Below are 11,108 nucleotides of genomic sequence, written 5' to 3'. Positions count from 1 at the left end.
GTTTCTGCTTTGTTGAAGATTCTGTACTGGAAAAATAAGTACGTGTTTGCTTTAGCTGAGTTCACATTTTGAACACTGTTTTCTAGTACTTCATAGGTCATTTGCTAGAAATATTAAAGGAAAGGGAAAAGTCTTGCTTTTGAAGATTTTAATTGAACACTAGTAATTTTAGCTTTTGCACCTAAACTACCATTAAGATAAATTCCACTGTTCTCCCTTCAGATTTGATGCAGCTGAATTTGCTGTAGCTGTAATCCGAGGGTCAAGCACTGCTACTCAGTTGAAACAAAGTTTAACAAAATGGGGGAGTGGATTAATGAGTGCTGAGTGTGCAGTGGAGCTTTTAAGGTCCTGTCTGTAACAGGCAGATTATGAAAATCACATTCAGAAACCTTGTATTTATGTGAGGCTTTCCCCCCAGGGGACACACTTTAGCTAATCTCTTAATGCAAATGAAACGGTGGCTGTAGTTGCTGGTTAATGTTTGTGTGGAAGCAGATTATGGATTGTATTGTGATTTTTGTATTTTCCTGTAGGCCCTGAACTGAGAGAAGCATGCCTGGTTCTGTTAGCAGATACAGACAGAAAAGAGTTAGAGTACTGATGTCCCCCCTTTCCCCTCCAACAGCAAATTATTGTAGTAAATATTGGAAAGTCTTTTGGCTCTCTACTGCATTTCATTTGGTGAAATCTGAGCTACTTGTTTGTGCCTGCAGCCGGTCTCTAGCCAGAGCTGGCTCCCGTGACTCATCGGGTCTCTGGCGGCGCTGGGAAGAATCTCTGCTCTGTTCCCTTGCCGCGATGGAGCTGGGATGGAGCTGCTCGGGAGCACAGCCCTGGCTCTGCTGGACTGCACCGACCTGAGCATTCTCTGAAACTCATTCATCAGGACGAAATTTGAACCTCAGTCTTTGGAATAGAGACTGGTTGCTATGTAAATTTTTCATTGCCTGTGAAATGCTACATGTGCCCAGAGTAAAAACCAAAATGTTTCAACTGGACTTGGACACATTTAGGATAAAAACTAACAGAGTGAATCAGTTGAGTTGACAGTGAAATAATGTGCTAAGGAGCAGAGGGCTCCTTAGTCACTTAGTGCATCTAACTGGTCCTATATAGGTAAATGAACCTGTCCCTTGGGATGAAGTTTTACATTTATGAAACTCACAGTTACTTGTACCTAGTATTTTTAAAAACTCCACCTCAGGTTAATTTCTGCAAGCGTAGAAGGCTAACACATAACAGCAGCAGCAGCAAAGGCCAAGGTGAAGCCAAGAGGTCTGATTGCAGCCACAGCTTCCCCCCCTGCCCTCTTCAGGGTCATTCTCAGTTGCACAGAAGGTAACTGGATTAAATGGTAAGAACTTCTTTAAAAGAAGCCTCCTTTACAAATCCTGTTAGACAAGGTGATACCCCCAGACTGAATAATTGTTCAGGCAGAAAGCAAGAGATTATTTTATTCAGATATTCTGAGGCATAATGCTAATGAGTTCAAGGACTTAAATCTTTCAACAGTCAGATCTTCAAGAGCATTTGTTGACCTTTCTTAGGTAGTCTTTTTTTGCTGATGAAAAGTAGATGTGGTCAGCTCTATTACAGGTGTGTGTGTCTTACTGCTGATTCATTTTAGCATCTGGCTGCTAGACTAACTATTTAGATTTTTGTCTCTAAAAGCTGTTGCCTTTATGCAAATTTAATCATAGGCTGTGTTGTAATAAGAGTTAGGGCTTGGTGGCTATTTTATTTATGGAGCCTGATGTTGCTGTTGAGCACTGCTAACCTCTGGGCTTGTATCAGTTTTGCATAACATCAGCAGCCTCTGAGAAATGTGTCCAGCAGCAAAGGAAGGGGATGTGCTTTGTCTGTTGGAAATAGCAGTCAGGTCCTTCTGGTACCTGTTTGCCCCACTCCAGGCTTGTGCTCTCTCCAGAATGACAACTCCAAAATTAGTTGGGATATCTGCTTCCATCTGTGTAAATATATAGGTAATTTCCTTCCTTCCCCACCTGGCTTGCTGCATGCTTGCTTTATCAGGGTATTGCCCTAGAAGATAAATGACTGAGGGCTGAGCCTGCCTCCCCAGTGGGACCAGGACAATTGAGTGTTCCTGTGGTGTCATGGCAGGTTGTGGGATGTGTACGCTGTGATGTGAGGAAGATGACAGAGCTGAGTGCTTCACTGAGAAAACAAACACTGTCTGTAAGGAAAGACCTGGCCTCAGTCTACTGACAGCATGTAAAATGCTGTGGTGCTTACTGCCAGATACAGAAGGAGGGGCACCCAGCTTCAGTGGGAATGGGCATTGGAAGGTCTGCAGTCTGGAAGCAAAAGTTACTATTAAAAGAAAAAAAAGTCTGTAATAGGTCTGTAAAAGGATTACTTGTGTGCTTCTGACTTGAAAGTTACTTATAATAACTTGACTTTTTGAATAGATGGGCTTTAAGTTTGGAAAGATCAACCTGGCTTTTAAATAAGAGTGTTGTGTAATGTTATAACAGTGCTGAAACAAGAGTGTGAGAGGAGGACCACATGAAAAAGTCTAGTTTGAGTATTGCTCTCTTTGGCTTTTAGTGATGCATACAGTTTGTCTCACAGGAGACAATTGGAAGCAGAGGAAATTTACCTTCTGTTGAGGTACTTCCTAGTTCACATGTTACTTCCCTTGATGGAAATTAAATGTGGTAAATCCAAGAAAATCTCATCTTTCTGTGAATAAGCTAATCCTATCTGACTTGTTGCAGGGAATATTTAATGCAAATCAATGAACACAGTGCAGTTCTGCTCATTCCTAAAACAAGGTCTTGATGTGCTGCATACTGGTGGGCTTCAGGTTTGCAGGTGCTGACAGCAGGTTTTGAGCAGCACATGAGTACAGTATTAACAAGGACCCTCCTTGTCACCCTTTTCCAAGGGACAGGAACAATTTGGAAAGGAAAAATTTATTGCTAGTGCTGGTCAACATGAAGAGATTAATTCTGGCAGGTTCAGTGTGTGATTCTTAGTGGCTGCAAATGCTTGAGGATCCTTTGATGTAGTTTTGGAGACAAGTACCTTCCTGCCATGCTGTCCCAAAACCACACATGGGGAAGGAGCGTGCCTCATCTGAAGTGCCCTGTGCCTGCCTGCCCTGGAAGAGGGTGCCCAGCACTGTTGGGTGCTCTACAGCAGCTCTGCAAAAATGCAGTGAACCCTTGCTGCCCCGCTGTGCCGCTGCAGTCCTCAGCTGAGCGGGCTGGGTAACTCAGAGCTGGTTGGGGGGTGCAGGGAGGATCACCCAGGATGCAGGTGGGTTTGAAGTTTGCAGTTGGTAGTACAGCAAGTGCAGAGAGCACAGTCTGCTTAGAGCACAAGTGTCAGCATGTTTTGTGCCTGTCACTTGGCTCTGCTGGGTAGGTGTGGCTCAGCAATGAATACCTGGCACCGGAGCTGCTGGCTGAGAAGCTTTATCTGCAGTTTCTGTCTTGGATCTGGTGTTCTTTGTGGGTACCCATGTTAAGAGGCTGCTTTGGTTGTCAGAAGAGCGTCAGGCAGTTGTCCTGCAAGCGTCAGTGCTGGTGTACAGGTGACTAATGCTTGGTGCCAGCTTCTGCCCTGCCGTGTTTCTGGCTGCTGCTGTTCACCACAGCACGCAGTGGCAACCTGAGTGGGGTTAAAGCTTGTTGGTCCACAGAATAAATACAGCACAACTGCTGCCAGGAGCAAGGGACCAACAGTGCCACACGAGGTCCCTTCTGCTCCTCTGTCCTGTGTGCTGTCAGACAGGTGATGTGAGGCTGGGACTGACCCAACTCCTTGTCTGAAGAAAAATATGTGAACTGTTCTCTTGGTCTTGTTGTACCTGTGTGAACTGGGAGAAGGAAAATGGTGTCTGTCTGCTGCTTCTTGTGGGAAGTCATGGGACAGCTGAGGCTGGTACAACCTCTGGAGGTTGTCTTGAACTAACCCTCTGCTCAAGCAGGGCCACCTGGAGCTGGTTGCCCAGGAATGTGTCCTGGTGGCTTTTTAATATCCCCAAGGATGGAGACTACACCATCTCTCTGGGCAATGTATTCCAGTGCTCAGTTGCCCTCACATTGCAAAAATGTTTTCTGACATTCAGAGAGAACCTCCTGTGTTTCAGGGTGTGCCCACTGCCTCTGATTCTGTCACTGGGCATCACTGCAAAGAGCCTGGCTCCCTCCTCATTGTACCCTCCCTTCAGGTATTTTTACACATTGGTAAGGTTCTCCTTGAACCACTCTTCTCCAGGCCAAACTTTTCCAGCTCACTCAGCCTTTCTTCATAGGAGAGATGCTCCAGTCCCTTTAAGATCTCTGTGGCCCTTTACTGGATTCTCTCTGATATGTTCATGTCTCTTTTCTGCTAGAGACCCCACAGCTGGAGTGGATTCAGGTTGGCCTCACTAGTGCCAAGTAGAGGGGAGGAATCACCTCTCTCTTTGCTGGCAATTTTCCCTCATGCATACTGTTTGCTGCCTTTGCTGCATGGGCATATTTTGCCTTGTGTAAATTGGATCATGAAATGCTGGGCACATCTATAAACTTCTGCTAACTTGATTTTTTAATTTCAGGTTTGCTGGCCCCGCCTGTGTAGTTGTGTTCCTTCTTCCCTCCTCCCCCCACCAAAAAAAAAAAAACCAAAAACAAATGACTTGTATTTTTATGTGTTTTGAAAGAGGAAGGAGGAGGTTTTAAAAGTTGCTGGTATTTTCTTTATTTGTACCCAGATTTTTCACACAAGGATGTTTACCCTGTTGCCACCCCTTTGTTCTGCCATGCATTCTCACCCACTTTTCTAGGTGGGAGAAGTCTACCCAACCTCGTAAATACTTCTCTGTTTTCTAGCAGAAGAGCGGACGCTCTTTTGGTTTGGCCTTCCCAACATAGTGTGAGGATTTTATTTGCTCCAGCCAGGAATTCCCATGCCAAAAATCTTGGCTGTGTTTGGGACGGTTCCATCCCAGATGACGCGCGGCCGCACCTGTGGGCCTGCCTGTGACTAAAATAGCACATCTGTGGGTGTGGGTGCCATGGCAGCCTGGGGCAGCAGGGCAGGACTTCCCGAACCTCAGTGTGTTCGTCCTCAGTGCCCAAGGCAGCTTCGTGCAGGCAGAGGTGTGGTCGCTGCTGCACTTCCAGCCATGCAGAGGGTGGGAGAGGATGTGGCGCTCAGAGCGGGAAAGCACCGAGAGGAGTGGGATGGGCACTGGCATCGGACACCGGCCTTGGTGTTCAACACTCGTGTGCCCTGGGGAAGGAGCGTCTGCTGGTGCAGGCTTGGAGCAGGGCCAGGGAGGCGAGGAGAGGGACAGGGAGTGGGGAGCAGGGATAGGGATGTGAGGAGCAGGGACAGGGAGGCGAGGAGGAGGGATAGGGAGGTGAGGAGCAGGGACAGGGAAGTGAGGGAGCAGGGCCAGACAGGTGAGGAGCAGGGATAGGGAGGTGAGGAGAAGGGACAGGGAGGCGAGGAGGAGGGATAGGAAGGTGAGGAGAAGGGACAGGGAAGCAAGGAGCAGGGCCAGGGGGGTGAGGAGCAGGTACAAGGAGGTGAGGAGAAGGGACAGGGAGTGGGGAGCAGGGCCAGGGAGGTGAGGAGCAGGGAGCAGTGCTTCTCCGCCTCTGTGAGGCAACACCCCACCCCGGCTGTTACAGAAACAGCCCTACATCCCTGCTGAGATAAGGGCTTCTTTGTTGTTTCACTTCATAGGAATGCTGAAACCTGCCTCTCTAATAAGTTTGGAAGAAAAAAGGGCAGGCAGATAAAGGAGAAGAGGAATATGAGTCACAAAGAAACAACTGGTTAAGGGCAATTTGAGAGAAGCTCAGGGCAGGGTTTGGAGACTGCTGTGCTTTTTTCCTCTTGACTCGCTTTCTCTGCTGTGTGCAGTTTTTTCTCCTCTTCGATCAGAGGTTTGGTAATCAAGCCTGACCCCACATTTTCCACAGAAACAGCACTCTCAGCTCTCTCAAGGGGAGGGAGGACAGTGTTAGGGGTTAGGGTGGAAATCCATCTCACCCATAGCATGCTTGTGCACTGGGAGCTCCCTCATCACTGATGTGGCTCCAGGAAGGTTGCACCAATCTCCTCTTTGCCCCAGTCCTTCTCTGTACATAGTGCATGACCGATACAATGGTGCTAATCTGGATGTTAAGAGCTGTATTTTGTGGGTATTGGGATGTGGGGAGCAGGCAGTGGGTACCTGTTAGTGACCAAGCAACCAGGGGTGTTTTTATGCATGGAAAAGTTAAAGCAGAACTACTGGCAAGTTTTTCATGTAAGGACAGGAGAGGAGCTGAACCAAGGTTAAATAATAAAGAAATGCTGCAGGTTGGATTTTTCTTTTACAATTTGTGTAACTGCTTGTGCTGGGAATTGCAAAGGCCGTGGTGGGAAGGAGAAGGTTTCCCATGCTGTGCCTGCCTTGCAGCTACTGGCTGCCAGGGCTGTTGTAGCAGGTGGATGTAAGGGTGCAGCTGATGCTCTGCAAAGCTCTAACTGGGCCAAATCCCTCGTGCGTCAGAGCCTGCCTGGCTGCAGACAGCATCTGCCCGGCTCCGCCGCCCGCGCGGCAGCGGCCGTGTCACCGCGTCGGGCATGGGCCCCTCCCAGGGATGGCACTGGCGTTCACCGCAGCCTAGGCCACAGTGCAGTGTGCGATGCAGCCTTCGAGGAAGCTATTCAGGGCCTTCAGAAAGCTTCCCCAAATCTGCTCTGCTCAGATTCATTCCTCTGTCAAAGACACCATTGATCTCCGTTCCCCTCGCTGCAGTTCCCTGTGCCTTTGCTCGGCACTGTCAATAACTTGAGCTGTGCGTGGTCGATTTCCAGTGCAGCTTGATTTAAGAGCTAAGCGGGGTAACAGGTGCTGCAGGAGCTGCTCTGGTCAGCCCCTGCGACGGGGGAGCTCCCTGGCAGTGGCACCACAGCCACTTTCTGTCCTTTCCTGTGCTGAGGCGGGGGCTGTGCAGAGCTGCTTCGATGTACTCCGCTGAGGAGAAGGCATGAACCTCCCTGGAACTGTGAGGGAGGGCAACTCTTCCAACCCAGGGAGCAACCACAGATAAGGGAACACTTGAAACTGATACAAAGATGGAGGCTTCTTCCCAGGGGGTTCACAGTGGAGCACCTGTGAAAGAAAATTGGCTGCTCTTCTCTCCCCCTAGCATGCTGTGGTGGAAACCAGGAAAGGTGTGGAGGGGAAAGGAAAGGCAGCCAGTTTCTGCTGTTTGCCTATAAATTGAGGACAAAGTGGAAAACCTCAGTTTTTAGGTGCTACCAATAGTTTTTGCAAAATAATTCTTAGTACAAGTAACAATCAAGGCCCTTTTAAGGGACCATTATCCTTGTGGGTCCAACAGCAAACTAATGTGAATATGGATGCACAATTCACTGGGAATCTTAGAGGTCTTTTACAACCTTAATGATTGTATGAAACTCGTGGATATGAGCTCCCCCCTGATAAAATGCTTAGGGTAAAAGACTGGCAGTTGTTATCTGTGCCATGGGGAAGCTGTTTGGGGAGCTGGTGTTACCAGGGGAGGCCAAGCTGTCAGTGACACCTGGCTCTGGGCTGTGTTTCTCCACCAGCCACTGTGGTCACTAATACTCAGTGGACAGCCAGGCCTGTGCTTAAACAGCATGTGGTTACTTTTTGGGTTTTGTGTCTCAAGTTTCAGCTCTTCACAGACAAGAAGCTTTAAGATGTCATTCGTGTTTTGGATTTGCTGCTTGCAACAAAGGACTGCTCCAAACAGAGCAGCACTGCTCAGCCCCAGACATGTGCCATTCACAGGTCTGGGTTTCTCTTATAAGTAAATGTTTGCATACCTGGAGAAAAGTCAAGTAATTTTCTAGCAGTCCCAAAGCACTTTGCAGAGTATGCTGGGTATTGTTTCCCTCGGGATGGGGACATCAATGAAGTTATGACTTGTTGAATGTCAGGCTGAGGGCTGGACACAAACCTTTTCTGCTGTTTTGCATGCAGATGTTTTACATGATGGACTGTGTCCCTCCTTTGGTAAAATTATGCCAGCAGTGGGGGAAGAAGAGTTTGCCTCCCCTTACCAGGAGCCACTGCCTTGCCCTGCAGAAGGGGCTCCCAAGCCCATGGTGGTATGCAGAAACAGATGGACATTGCTTCTGCTTGGTCCTCAGGTGACATCCTACCCTGGGACTGGCACTCACTTTTCCAGAATCCACAACCTTTGCAGGATCCCCAAGTAGGAAAGAGGATGTATCCCATGTTCCTTCTTTCCTCTCTCTGTTTTAAGCCTGGGCTTTTCAGCCATTGTCTCTCTAGAGATTTTCTTTAATCTGAGTGTGTATGAATGTGGCCCTTCCACTTGGTGGGGAAGGACAGGAGATGGCATCTGCCTCCTCTCCTGGCCAGAGACAGCTCAGGCAGCCAAAGCTGCCATGCCAATGAACTGGGCTGGAGGGCAGAAATAAAGAGCAAGAGCAGAAAAGGAGCCAGCCCTCAGCAGGCACCTGGCTCTTTCCCAGCACATTACCATGGTATGCAGTGGCACAGCTGCCTCGCCTGTTTTTTGTAAAGTACAGAACTGGTAGCTGCTTATTTATCTCATGAGCTGAGGGAAGTGCTAAGAGAGCAATCTTTTCCCCTGCAGGCTGCATATGTGGGTTTTTGCTTTTAACAGGGAGAGAAGAAAGATTTAAAGATATTTGATCTGCAGTCTAGCTCTGAGTTGGTTGAATATTTATTTTGTTGTACATGCAGTTAGTTATTGAAAGTCCTATCATGGAAGCAAATCAGACAGGAGGCTCATGGCTGAAACCCATGAGGCACCCAGACATGGAAGTCACAAGAAGACCGTGCCACACAATGAGCAGAGAAGCCTGCTCGCTGCCATAAGCTCACCTACATCAGGCTCTCTGTGGAGCAAAGGGCAGCCCATGGTGCAGAGCCACCGTGTGCCCTGGGCCCTTTCTGCATGGAGCCCTCCAGCCTGTGGGCGCCGAGAGCGGCCCTGTGGTGCCAGAGCCCCCGTGTGCTGTGGGCAGCTGCTGGCACAAGAGAAATGCTGCATGTGTTTCTGAAAGGCTGTAACTGCCCAAAGCAGGAGTTTTACAGAAGCCCTGCAGATGGGCAGCTGTGTGAGCCAGCAGAGATGGGGTTCTGCTGTGGGATTCCCTGATGCCTGCTGCAAGCTGGCTTCCTTCATCAGCCTATTCTGCCATGGGGGTGATGGCAAGATTTTTATTTACTGTTTCTATCTTCACAAGACTTCTGCAGCTTCAAGGCTTCTAATTTTATTTTCCCCCCCTCATTATGCTAAAATATGGTGGGCAGATTCAAAACCTGTTTAAACATGTTAAACAGGAGAGAAGGACTGCTTTCCTCAGATGACTTGGCTAAAATTGTAGTTCTGAGTCTTGCAGCACAAACTGGGTACGGAACCAAGAATGAGCAGAGCTCTTAGAGAAGGCAAGAATTTGGTTGGAAGCTATGCATGGGGAGACTCCCAACAGCAGTGTGAATTAATTTTTGGGTACAATACTGTACTGTTTACCTGACACAGAGCAGGGCTGGATGCCTGCCTGCAGGTGGGCAGGAAGATGCTCTATTCACCCAGGGTGAGGGCAGTGTGCTGCTTCAGCGATGCCTCCCAAAAAGCAGTAGGGAGTGAATGACATGGTTGGTTAATAATTTTCTTCTCAACCAGATTCTGCCCCTCTCATGCTTTACTGTAATTTTTTTGGGTTTATAAGACTACACAGCATTCCTCTTCAGCAGAGAAGTCAGGATGGTTAATTTGCTCTGGAAATTAACCTCCAGAAGAGGAACCCTTTTGCTAACTATTAGAATGGCAGCTGGCTGCAGAGTGCCATGAAAAAAGGTGCTGCTGGCTCTTGATGTATTTGGTGTTTTATTAAAGCTCTACCTTCCCAGAGTAATATGAAGTACATTAAAATGTCAGGTTTCATGATGCAGTTAGTGGTTTGGGAGGAAAACTGAAACACAACCCTAAAGGCTCCCAATCTGAAGGAGAAGCCAACTGCATTGTATGTAAATTCTTGCTTTTTAAGCATTGAATTCTGACCTTTACATTCTTGAGAGTTGGCAGCTCTGTGCAAAGTGGTATGCTGCTCCTGCTTTTTATCTTTAGTTTGGCAGCTTTGGTGTTTTTCCTGGTTAAGCCACGGTGTAGCTTAATGGCTATGGGGCTTTGATGTGCTTTCCAAAGCCTGATACTGCTGCCTTGGGTGCAGCTCCACTCCCTACCCCTTGGTTCTCCCTGCATCGATTCCTCACCCTTGGCCTCCTACAGCAAATAGTACAATGGTCTAAAAGTACAAACCCTTTAAGCAAGGTAGCCCCCTCTTCTTACTAATTTAGGAGGATCTTTCCTTGCCAAAGCTCTGTCAGTGAAGAGCTGGGGCTAGCCTGGACAAACCCAGCCTCTCCATTCCAGGTGTGATTGCTGCTGAAGGCACTTCCATGCGCTCCTGCCAAGGTCCAGAAAAGTGTCAGTGGCAGTCTGCTTGGATGGAAACAGGGAAGAGCCAGGAGCCTGCAATACAGCACGTAAGCTTGCAAGGCAAGAGTTACAGGAGGGCTCACAAGGCTGTCGTCTGTCCTGCTGAGTACTGGCAGCCACATCTAGGGGTGATGGTTTACCCTGCAATGCTGCAAGAAGGGAGGGGAAGACAGCTGGGGAAGGGGCTGCAAAGAAAAAGCAGGGAGAGAAAGGCCTGGAAGTGAGATAAGGTAGAAGAGAGAAAGGTAGATCAGAAAAGAATAAAGTAAAATGGATTAGAAGAAGAAGAACCAGGATTTGAGATGGGTCAGGCTGGTCTAGGATGACTCTAGTCCTTCTGGACATTTCTTTTGATGGGGTACATGTCAGTGTCTGTCCAGCCTCGGGCCAGGAGCTGCTGCTCAGACCAAGCCCTTTGCTGATGACTGAGGGGGGGGGGGGGTAGTTTGGGATGGGTCTGGAGTGGACATGGATTTACTGATGGACACAGCCCAGACCCTGGGGATGAAGGTGCAGGAGAGGGGAGAAAGCACTGCCCACCCCTTGGAGAGGCCAAGATTGTCTCCATGCCACCATCTGTGGATGAAGTGCCAATGAGTCCTCTGGCCA

Source organism: Zonotrichia albicollis, chromosome 1, assembly GCF_047830755.1.
Source record: "Zonotrichia albicollis isolate bZonAlb1 chromosome 1, bZonAlb1.hap1, whole genome shotgun sequence".
NCBI lineage: Eukaryota > Metazoa > Chordata > Aves > Passeriformes > Passerellidae > Zonotrichia > Zonotrichia albicollis.
Note: the sequence above shows the minus strand (reverse complement) of the source record.